At 34.8% G+C, this 7,966-nt stretch overlaps 1 pseudogene; it reads left to right on the top strand.

Annotated features, from left to right (window-relative positions):
* The first annotated feature begins 1,066 nt into the window (after positions 1-1,066).
* On the top strand, positions 1,067-1,824 carry LOC131275203 (DCN1-like protein 1 pseudogene; annotated as a pseudogene).
* The last annotated feature ends 6,142 nt before the right edge of the window (positions 1,825-7,966 follow it).

The following is a 7,966-nucleotide window of genomic DNA, read 5'->3' as shown; positions in this document are numbered from 1 at the left end:
TTTGTTAGAAATTCACAAATGAAACTGAAATGATAGTCAAATCACTAGTAACAGAAAACCCACATTAAAGTACAAATTTGATACCCTTTTCCATTTATCTGACAAAATATTCAAATATTGAGAATATCAAGTTTGGAAAATGATGTGAAGAAATGGGAATGACTAGACATCACTACTTAGAATGTAAATTGTTTCAACTGTTTAAAGAGCAATTGGCATTATCTAGAGAAGTTCAAGATTTACATATCCTTTGATTAATGCTACAAGATATATCCCTTGAGAATCTATTTTCTCTATCTTCAGGAATAAGTGATCAAACATGATCATTGCAAAATAGATTTTGATAATTAAACTACAGGCAGGGAAGCAGATGTGGCTTAAGTGTTTGGGCTCCTACCCACCATGTGGGAGGTCTGTAGTTTGGTTCTTGGTGCCTCCTGAAGAAGACAGTGAGCTGGCATGATTGGCAGGTGTGGCAAGCTGACTCAACAATATGACACAACAAGAGACACAAGAAGTAAAAAACAATGAGAGAAACAAAAAAGTAGGGAATGTAGGTTTCCAGGGCCTCCTAAAGAGGATGAGCAGGATGGCAAGATGGCATGATGGGCAGGTGAAGTGAGTTGACATGGTCAGTTGACACAACAAGAAACACACAAAAAAGCAGGGAATGGAGAGTGCTTAAGTGATTAAGCACCTCCCTTCAACATTGGAAGTCCTGGGTTCAGTTCCTGGCACCTCTTACAGAAACAAAAGAAGATGAACAGACACAGCAAATACAAATGAGGGGGCAGGGAGAGAAAGAAAGATAAATAGATGGATAGATAGATAGGTAGGCAGGTAGGTAGGTAGATAGATAGATAGATAGATAGATAGATAGATAGATAGATAGATAGATAGATAGATAGATAGATAGAAAGATAGACAAAATCTTTAAAAAAACTGGAAGCAAACTAAATGTTCATTGAAGAGATCAGCTTACTAAATGGTGGTATTGTAATATAATATGGTACTTTAACAGAGGCTAAAACAAAAGCCCAAGGGAAGTGACCTGGAGGATATCATAATGAACAAGTTGAAATCATTGCAGAAGGATAAAGTTTGTCAGTATGTGATCTTCACACAGTCTTGTGAATAGAAAGAAGTAATCTGTCTGTCTCAAAATGATTAATGTTAGATGTTGCGACAGGGACAGGCATTTTTCCGCCCAAACATGGAACTTTGTATATGAGAGGATTATTTGACATAAAGAAGTTAGAACAACTATACAATAGATACAGAGACCCTCAAGATGAAAATAAAAATTGGAATACACAATATACAGCAGTACTTTAATGAAGTGGCACTCTATCCAGTCAGCATTAGTGTGTTGGTCTTTGAGTGGAACTTCAGAGCAGTAACACAATGTGAGTTCTCCAAACAAAATTTCATGGATGGCAAGACAGAATTATGATGTGAAAGCATAGAAAATCTAAAGGTCTATAGACACGATATGGAAAAGAATTGGAAGCACCAGTATGAATTTAGGATTTTTACCAGTTTACTTTTAATTTTGCAAAGAATTTAGGACAAAAAAATAAGGATTAGATCTAGAAATGGCCATTGTCTACAAGAATTTAGTGCTTAATGGAAGATTATTCCATAAGTGGAATAAGTTTTTGTTCAAAAATCATAAATGATCAGTCCTTGGAGATACTTGAAATCTTTTAGATTTAGTACAATAATTGCAGATGACATCTCCAATTGTGATGAAAGTGCACGGCAAGTTCTTATTGATAACTTTGGGAAATTGCATGCCCTCAAATTATTGGTACAACAGTGTAGCACTAAAGGAATCTTCTAGATTGTATATAGTCTATACAATAAATACAGCAGAAAACTGCACAGTTAATTTCTGTTGGCTGAACTGAACCTGAAGATCAATCCTTACAATTCATTCTAAAGGTTGAAACAAAACTATAAGGATATATCTAAGACCATGTTGTATGTCATTCTTTTAATTGGGATTTGGGATTGTCTTCTAGTCTTGGCTGTGTTTAATATTTATAATTTCACTATTGTGGAATTCATTTTATATGTGTGGAATATCATTGTAGTCTTCTATAATTCTCAGAAGCTTTATGGCGACTATATTGAGGTTTCCATTCTCACATGAAGCACAATGTTGTCTTCATCAGAAAATGGTTTACCATAATAATTAAACACATGAACACCACAAAAAAATTATAAAACTTAAATATATGCTTTCGGCTATTTGCAATACTAGGCTAGAACTTCCAATAAGTGATATATTTAAGTGTGCCATATCTGAAATGGTGTTTCAGTATTGTATATTTTTTTTCCTGACAAACCATGTGTATTGTTGATGTAAGTAGAGTATCTGATGATAATGACCAATGTGAAAAATTTTAGACAATTTGGTGCTTACTTGAAAAGTTTATTGTGCTTCAGACCCTTGGATTCAAAAAGGTTCTACAGAACTAGGTTGCACTTACTGCACCTACATTTATATATATAGCTCTACAGAGAGATTTTATATAGAAAAGGTTTACATAATGGTAGACTCTGTTCCTTTCAATATTATGGATTACAAAATTGGATTTCAGTATGATTTTGAAATGTTTATATGCCTGTCAAATAAGTTAATTTTGAATGGCTTAGATTGCTATATAACACAATATTCTAAATTTAGGCATGAGGGTTTATTTTTGGTTTGTATTGAGTCTCTTCCTTTTTCTCATCACCCTATGGAACACAAATGTGATTATTTTAATTTATAAGAAGATAGTAGAAATTAAAATTTGAAAATGGTTGTGGTGAGTCATGAACTTCAATCTTTATAAGATAGATACTGCTCTTTCAGACAAATAGCTCATTTTTGATAGCTTCTTATTTTATTGAAATTGTTTTAACTGCTAATCACTGTGGTTGCCTAATGTTTACTTCAGAGCAAATAATTTTAAAGAAACATTCTCTTGATGTGAAATATCAATCTGGCTTCTATTTCCATAAATTTTTTAGTCTCTTTAGCGTTTTTTTTTTGTTTGTTTGGTTGTTTCACTCAGACTAATTTAATTTTCACATGAAAGCAGAATGTCTCCTTGTATTTTTTTTCATTATAAGACCCATGAATTACTTTCATGCTGAAAATTTTCATTTTTCTGGTCACTAAACTAACATATGAAAAAAGGGGTTATTGCCTTCCTACAATAAACATTTCCATAAGTCAATTTAAAAAATGCAAAACTTCAAAAGGTGGATGATTATGTTTGTAATAGGCATAGGTGTTGCTTGGTATATCCAGGTATACTCATATTCTAACATGTAGTGTTGAAATTAGCAAAAGAATATACTTTAGAATAGCAGAACATTTCATGCAGATGTAGAAATAATTTTCAGAAACAATGACATATTAAAACTATTTTAACTACATGATTTTGAAATCTTTCCCCATAGATATTAATTTTCTAATAATGTTGTAGAATTTGAGAGAGGTTCATTTACTAGCATACAGAAAGGCCAGGACTCAGGAATGATTTTGAAAAGGAAAAATGGTTTATTGACGGCCGGCTGGACTCGGGAGCTTTCTGTTTGAATCCCGAGCCCTGAACAAGATTTTCAAATGTCTTTTATACAGAGAGGAAAGGCCAAATGGTCCTTTTGTTTCAGTTCTCAATAGGCTTGAATTAGCATATATATTTTCCACATCTTAGGTAAGCTTTTAGCATGGACCTCAGGCATTCTAGATAAGCTTTTAGCATATTTAGTTTGCATTTCCCCTGAATACTTAAAGTTTATAGACCTTACATTGTTAAACTGTTTCCTGGGACTGGAGTCATTGCCATGGTCACCAAGAGCAGGACTGCAGCCTTTTATCATCCCACACCCACAAGTCACAGATAGTTTAGGTTATCTCTTTTTTTTTTTAATTGACTTTGTAATAATATTACATTAAAAAATATATATATATATGAAGTCCCATTCAACCCCACCACCCCCACCCCACCTCTCCCCCCCCCCAGCAACACTCATTCCCATCATCATGACACATCCATTACATTTGGTAAGTACATCTTTGGGCACCTCTGCACCTCATGGTCAATGGTCCACATCATGGCCCATACTCTCCCCCATTCCATCCAGTGGGCCCTGTGAGGATTTACAATGTCTGGTGATTGCCCCTGAAGCAAGTTTAGGTTATCTCTTAAGAGACAAAGAGCCTCCCAGCCATAGCCCTCATCGATAATACTTTATTTTAAGAGTACATTATTAAAAAAGAATAATTTGAACATTTATATTCAAGTTACTGGAATTGTATTAAACAAAATGAAGAGAAAGTAAAAGAACATCCTGCTCCTTTCAGTGTTTCCTGATTTTTCATTTTTTACAAATATAAAGGTCTTCAATTATAATAAATTTAAGGTTTATATATATACATAAATGCATTATATATGTGTATATAAGTACTGTATTGTCTTTCTGTTTGAAGATTTTGAGTTATAATTTTTTGATTGAGTACTTCAAATGTGCTATGTTTTGAAATGAGATCCCATTAGGTTTTTACTTCTATATAAACAGTTTTTCATAAAATTCTGGTGTTAGTTTGTTGCCCAGTGACTTGGAGTTTTAATGATTTTTTTCTTTTAAATGAAGACCTTTTGCACAAAATGAGTTTGTCAGATTGATACTAAACTTTTACAGTTACTTTGTAATTATTAACAACAATAAATAAAACTTTGAATACAGTCATATAGCATAAATGTTAAGATTGTTCAATCTATGAAGAATCATAGAATTAAAATTAATACCAGACCCGTATCCATCATTGCAAAATCATAGAACATGGTTAGAAGCAATCCTTCAATGTTTGTTCATTAATTATAACAAATGTACTACACTAATGAATGATTTAAAAAAACAAACAAACAAATACTAGGGTTTAAAACCAAAAAAATAAAATAAAAGCCCAAGATCTGCATGTGCCTGCAGTGATAAAATTTGAAAATGTGGAATTTTGGGAAGATGGTGCCAGACTAACAGGCAGAGCTCAATGCTCTCACAGAAACAATAGAAAAAGAGCCAAAAGTTGTCTGAAGGACCTGCTTTGGGGGTCAGCACACAACCCCAGGAGGGTGAGGGACAGAGATACAAAGAAGCCCAAATGACAAATGTGAGTTTCCATGCCTCCATGGCAGCTGAAAAAGGTTCATTCCAGTTGACTGAGAATGGAACAGGTATCTTCCTTCCTGTCAGTTGTATCAAGGGAAAAGGGAAGGGGTGGAAAGCTTTTCTTCAGTTAATTTTGACAACAGAGCCTGCTTTGAATCTCTGCTCTGGAGATTTAACACAGGGGCACAGTTGGGCAAAGACTGAAACACCTCTGTGGAAATGTGTGTTGCTCATCTCCATCAGCTGGTAGGTCTGGAGTTTGAAAGGCCAAAAATTGTTCTCTGTTCTCTTTGTATCCTACCCCTAGGAGAAAAATCTGTGGCCTACTAGTGAGTCCCTGGTCCAAATTTGATAATTTAAGTTAGGCAATTTTAAAGACTTAGAATAAGTTGAACCAAATATCACAGAAGAGCTGTGAAAAAAAATAAGCAAGAGAGAAATTATGGCTATCAGAATAAATTTACAAACATTTTCAGATGCCCAGACATCAGCAAAATTTTCAAGTCTATTAAGGAAACAGAAGGAAATGGTCCTGCCAAAAGAAAAACCAAATATCCTGAAGAGATCTGGGATGTGAGACAATGTATCAGTGATAATCACACAACTCTCTTAAATCACTTAAAAATATATAAAGAAAATATTCCTAGAGAAATAAAGGTTATTAAGAAGACACTGGGTAAGCATAAAGAAAAATTTGAAAGCCTGCAAAGAAAAGTAGCAGACTTATGGGAATTAAAGTAATAATGAATGAGATTAAAAGTACATTAGATGTCCACAAGAGCAGATTTGAATTGCTTGAAGACAGAAGTAGTGATTTGAAGACAGAATATCTGAACTTGAAAAGACATGAGGACAGAAAGGGAAGAAAATAAAAAAAAGGAACAGAGACTCAGGGATTTGAATGACAATGTGAAACACGCAAACATTTGCGTTATCCATGTCCCAAAAGGAGAAGAGAATGGAAAAGATGCAGAAAGAATATTTGAGGAAACAATGACTGAAAACTTCCCAACTTTTATGACATAAATTTCAATATCCAAGAAGGATAACAAATCCCAAACTGAACAAATCTGAAAAGATTTACCCCAAGACACCTACTATTCAGAATGACAAATAGAGACAAAGAGCAGACTTAGAAAGCAGCAAAAGAAGAGCAAGGAATCACATAAAAAGGGAAACTTGATAAAATTAAGTGATAAAATCTCATCAGAGAACATGGAGGCAAGAAGAAGGTGGTATGATATATTTAAGGTACTGAAAGAGAAAAACAGCAGCTAAGAATTCTTTATCCAGCAAAACCATCCTTCAAAAAAGAGGGTGTGTTTAAAGAAACAAAATTTGATACATTGTATTATCAAAAGACCAGAATTACAAGACTATTAGATGGAGTGCTGCAGGCTTAATGGAAAAAATTGGTGACATTGGGAGAAAATTTAGAAATGAAATTCATTAGGAAGGATAAAGTAAAGGATAAGAAGACTGACAATAGAATGATAAAAGATAGAGAGCTGAAGTACAAAGTGGATGATCGTAATACTTTACAGTAATAATATTGAATGGTAATGGTTTGAACTCCCCAATAAAAAGACAAAGACTAATAACTGGATAAAAATGTATGTACTGTTTATAAGTTGTGTAGAAGAGATTTACCTCAGATGTCAGACATGACCAGGTAAAAAGTGAAAGGTTGAAAAAAGGTATTCCATTAAAACAGTAACCAAAAAAGAGCAAGAATAGCAATACTAATATCAGACAAAAGAGATTTCAAACAAAAATCTGTTATAAGGATGAAGAACATCATTATATATTCATAAAAAGGGCAAGATACAGAAAAAATGAGGAGCGAATGGACACAGAGTGATGAAGAAGCCAAAACAAGTTGTCATGAGTTATTAAACCTCCAGTTGCTGGGAAGCGCTTCCATTGCCTACCCTTGAGATATTACTGGAAATATAGAGAAGCCAGGGGGAAATCATGAGTTGCTTACATCAGTGGCTGGAAGTGTCAGCACACACCATAGACAGATGAGGTAGAGCACTTGGCCCCTTACTCCCAAACGAAGTCTGATGGCAGTTCCCATGGCAAGAAGAGGGGTCTGGGAGGGCAGAAAGTGATTTCTTTGAGGTGAGTTTAGCCAGCTGTGACCCCTTGTATATCAGAAAGGACACTGACTCCACAGAGAGTGGGGAGGGAACTCCTCAGGCAGCTGGTCAGGCCCACCCACGTAGGGAAAGAAAGGAATAACATCAGAGAGGAGACAGAGACAGGAGGCTGGTCAGCACCACTGGGATGGACTGCAGGGAGTCTAACATTTCTGAGGGAAAAGGGAGGGATAGACTTCTGAAAGGCTCATTATTCTAAGGAGGCAGAATAACTCAGTGGAAGAATTCTTGCCTAGGATATGCAAGAATGCTGGTTTGATTCCCAGCTCTTCCCTGAGAAGTGGCCCACCAGGTTATCAGCTATCCAGGTGGAACTTTATGATAAGGAATATATAGGCCTTCTCTTTGTATTAGCTTTTCTTGTATTTCTTATTTTTTCACAAAAGTTCCTTTTTAAAAATTTCCCTTATTTTACACACTAAAACCCAGTTTAAAGCCAGCAGAGGGCAGCCCATAAGGTGAGTGATTGATGAACACTAGCAGCTTGAAAAAATACCGAGGGAGCTAAAAAAGAAGGCTATTTTTCCATGTTTATCTTGTTTTTTAAAAAACTTTTTGGCTATCTTCCTCTTTTTAAATTTAAACTAGCACATGCTATCTTGTTTCCTTGTTGTGTTTCCCTTCCTTTGTTTCTG

The sequence above is a fragment of the Dasypus novemcinctus genome, chromosome 22 (genome assembly GCF_030445035.2).
Source record: "Dasypus novemcinctus isolate mDasNov1 chromosome 22, mDasNov1.1.hap2, whole genome shotgun sequence".
Taxonomy (NCBI): Eukaryota; Metazoa; Chordata; class Mammalia; order Cingulata; family Dasypodidae; genus Dasypus; species Dasypus novemcinctus.
This window is presented reverse-complemented; position numbering and strand designations above follow the sequence as displayed.